Raw genomic sequence first — 4591 nt, forward strand, 5'->3', positions numbered from 1 at the left:
TATCTAAAAAAAAAAAACAAAAACAAATTAAAGGCCAGGTGCAGTGGCTCACCCCTGTAATCCCATCACTTTGGGAGGTTGAGGCAGGTGGATGACTTGAGGCCAGGAGTTCGAGACCAGCCCAGCCAATATGGCAAAACCCCGTCTCTACTAAAAATGCAATAACAATAAATTAGCCCTGTGTGGTGCTGCACACCTGTAATCCCAGGTTCTCGGGAGGCTGAGGCAGGAGAATCGCTTGAACCCTGGTGGCAGAGGCTGCTGTGAGCTGAGATCATGCCTGCACTCCAGCCTGAGCCACAAGAGCATGACTGTCTCAAAAATAAATAAGTAAAAATAAAAAATATACATACATATAAATAAGTAGATAAAATACTTATTTTATAATCGTTTGTTTCATTTTTTTTTTTTTCAAGCTGAGGTCCTGACCAAATCTTTCCCCATGGCTTTGATATATTTCTGATCCCCTTGAAGTGGCCTTGCTGGGGAGGACGCCTCTCGGTGGGTGGGTGATCAGGAAGCCAGGCCCACAGGGAAGGGAGGAGAAAATGAAAGTTGCCTGAACTAAGGGCTGCACCTCTGTTTAACCAACAATTTTCTTGAGGCCAGGCACAGTCCTGGGCTCGTCACACCACGTCCAGTTCTGACACTAACACTGTTAGGTATTTTATGGATGAGGACACCAAAGCTCATAAAATGAATGAAGTGATCTGCTAACGCAATAATGCAAGAAGGTGGCAGCGCTGGGCAGTGAACCAGGCTTTTCTTTTTTTTTCTTTTTGACGGACTTTTGCTCTTGCTGCCCAGGCTGGAGTACAATGGAGTGATCTTGCCTCACTGCAACCTCTGCCTCCCGGATTCATGCAATTCTCCTGCCTCAGCCTCCAGGATAGCTGGAATTACAGGTGCCTGCCACTCTGACAGGCTAATTTTTTAGTATTTTTAGTAGAGATGGGGTTTCACCATGTTGGCCAGGCTGGTCATGAACTCCTGACCTCAGGTGATCCACCTGCCTCAGCCTCCAAAGTGCTGGGATGACAAGCGTGAGCCACTGCACCCAGCCCAGGCTTTTCTTTTTGCTTCCAAAGCCCTTCCAGATATGTGCCTTATCCTGACCCTGCAGAGCTCAGGATCTGTGGTTTGGGCCTTGTGGCTAAGTGGAGGGGATATGGCACACAGGTACGTGCCCAGCCAAGTGCGAAGGGGCCTGGCTTCCAGGACCCTCCTTAGACCCCTAGTCCCAGGGCCTGTGTCAGAGGAGAGAGTGGCTCTTTCCTCTGCCCATCCTGGGATGGACAGTCGGGGCCTTGGGGCAGATACAATGCAAACACTGTCCCTGGAAGCTGACAGAGACCCACCAAATCCAGTCCCTACTCCTGGGCTGGGTCCCTGTCCATCTCCCTGACCATGCCACTCCCGAGGGCTCTCGTTTGCAAACACCCCATTGCCCTACTAAAAACCTCTCCCAGGTGGGCTTGGTGGCTCATACCTGTAATCTTAGCACTTTGGGAGGCTGATGTGGGTGGATCACTTGAGTTAGGAGTTTGAGACCAGCCTGGCCAACATGGTGAAACTCCGTCTCTACTAAAAATACAAAAATTAGCTGGGTGTGGTGGTGTGTGCCTGTAATCCCAGCTACTTGGGAGGCTGAGGCAGGAGAATTGCTTGAGCTCGGGAGGCAGAGGTTGCAGTGAGCTGAGATTGGCAACCATGCAAGACTCCGCCTCAAACAAACAAAACAAACAAAAAACTCTCCCACCCATTCAGTCATTCCCACAGTCTCAGCTCAGTCCCATGAGTCACAGTACATGCTAGTGGCCATCATATCTCAAGCCATCCTGGTCCCAACACATGGTCCAGCGGTAAGGAGGACTCTCAGGGGCCTTGGCAATTGATTCAAAGCAGAACAGCTTAATGAATGATCTGGCCAGCAGAAGGCAGCCTAGGCTGAGCCCTACTGTCCCCTCCCTGTCATCTGATGGAGGGACTATCAGGGAGCCACACACATGATAGACGATGAGGGCAGAGGCTGAATGACAGACACCTGCTAGGTCTCCGTGTCAGGCACAGTGGCTGCTTAGGAATGAAGCATGTGGACCAGGCATGGTGGCTCATGCCTGTAATCCCAGCACTTTGGGAGGCTGAGGCGGGCTGATCCCTTGAGGTCAGGATATACAAATACACATACCATGAGAGGGAGAGGGAGGGAAGGAGGGAAGGAGAGAAAGTGATTAAACAATGATCAAGACCATCCTGGCCGACATGGGAAAAAACCATCTCTACTAAAAATACAGAAATTTTCCAGGCGTGGTAGTACTTCGTGCCTGTAGTCCCAGCTACCTGGAGGCTGAGGCAGGAGAATCGCTTGAACCCGAGAGGTGGCGGTTGCATCGAACTAAGATCATGCCACTGCACTCCAGCCTGGGGGACAGAGCTACACTCTATCTCAAAAAAAAGGAAGAAGAAGTGAAGCACATGGACTTTGGAGTCACATGGACCCTGGTTTGAATCCTGATGACTCCTATAATGGCTGTGTGACCTTAAGCAAGCCAATCTGCCACTCTGAGCTTCAGCTGCCTGTCTATAATGTGCGGGGCTGCTCTGATCCTGCTGCGGGGCCATGCCTCTGATATGTGGTGTCAACAAATGCTCAGTTCCACCCAGACCTGGGCTCCCCTCCGACTCCCATTAGAAACCAGCCCATCTGGGATTCCTTCTCCAAAAGAGCACTGAGCTTGCCAGACCCAGCTGTACCTGAAGCCCACCACAGGAACCACCTGGAGTGGGGTCATATCCCTCTGTCTGAGCATAGGCATCTGGGCTCCAACTGGGCTCCTGGCCTGGGGGTTACTCTCTCCCTCCTGCACCCTGTCTTTTTTTTTTTTTGATGGAGTCTTGCTCTGTTACCCAGGCTGGAGTGCGGTGGTGCGATCTTGGCTCACTGCATCCTCTGCCTCCTGGGTTCAAGCAGTTCTCTGCCTCAGCCTCCCAAGTAGCTGGGATTATAGGCGCCCACCACTACCAAATGCCTGGCTTTTTTTTTTTTTTTTTTTTTTTGCATTTTTAGCAGAGACGGGGGTTTCCCCATCTTGGTCAGGCTGGTCTTGAACTCCTGACCTTGTGGTGCACCCACGTCAGCCTCTCAAAGTGCTGGGATTACAGGTGTGAGCCACCGTGCCCGGCCACCCTCTGTCATTTTTATCATAGTCCTTTTCTCCACTGCTTCCTGAGTGGGTCATTAAGTGGAGATCTACAACCTTCCTCCACCCTGGTCACATGATTCCTCCAATCTGGAAAGTATCCACAATTTTGTGTCATTAATTCTAGGGATTAATAGAGATCACTCACACACACACACACACACACACACACACACACACACAAAACAAAAAACAAAAAACAAAACACTCCTTCGAATGACAGCCTGCCAGGAGAAAAATGCTATTAAGGGAAAGATACCGCTTTTGGAGGGGCCCAGGCGGGTGGATCGCTTGAGCCTGGGAGTTTGAGACCAGCCTGGGCAACAAAGGGAGACCCCATCTCTACAAAAAAAATACAAAAATTAGCTGGGCATGGTGGCACACACCTGTAGTCCCAGCTACTTGGAAGGCTGATGTGGGAGGATCACTTGAACCCAGGAAGAGGAGCTTGCGGCAAGTCAAGGTTGCACCACTGCACTCCAGCCTGGGCGAGAGAGAGAGACCATTTCCTGTTTTGTTTTGTTTTAAAAAAGGAAAGACATTACCGGGTCAACAGAGAAAACTAGAGTATGAACAGTAAACTAGATAAAACAATTCCATCAATGTTCAATGAAGTTGGTAAAGGAAATGTGACTGTGTATGAGAATATCCCTGTCCTCAGGGAAAATACTCATTGAAGTATTTAGGGGTAAGTGATGTACGTAACTTTCTCTTGAATGGTTCAGGAAAAAAATGCACATCCATTTATACACATATCATAGATACTCATAGACATTTGTTTATACACACCATAGGCACTGATTATAGACACATACATATCAGTGTGAGGGAGAGGCAGAGAAGGAGGGAGGGAGAGAAAATGATCAATAATGAAACAAGGGAAAAAGATGAACAATTGAGAGTCTGGCTAAAGGGCATGTGAGTATTTTTCATACTATTTTGATTTTTGCAACTTTTCTTTTTTTTAATTGAGACAGTCTCACTCTGTTGCCTAGGCTGGAGTGCAATGCCACAATCTCGGCTTATTGCAACCTCAGCCTCCCAGGTTCAAGTGATTCTCTTGCCTCAGCCTCCAGAGTAGCTGTGACTACAGGTGTGCACCACCACGCCTGGCAAATTTTTGTGTTTTTAGTAGAGATGGAGTTTCACCATGTTGCCAAGGCTGGTCTCGAACTCCTGATCTCAAGTGATCCTCCTGCCTCAGCCTCCCAAAATGCTGGGATTACAGATGTGAGCCACCGTATCCGGCTGCAACTTTTCTATAACTATTCAAAAAAAAAAAATAACTATTTTTATTTTTATTTTATTTTATTTTTTGGGGGTGGGGACGGAGTTTCGCTCTTGTTACCCAGGCTGGAGTGCAATGGCGCGATCTCGGCTCACCGCAACCT

The sequence above is a fragment of the Cebus imitator genome, unplaced genomic scaffold (genome assembly GCF_001604975.1).
Source record: "Cebus imitator isolate Cc_AM_T3 unplaced genomic scaffold, Cebus_imitator-1.0 Scaffold153, whole genome shotgun sequence".
Classification (NCBI taxonomy): domain Eukaryota; kingdom Metazoa; phylum Chordata; class Mammalia; order Primates; family Cebidae; genus Cebus; species Cebus imitator.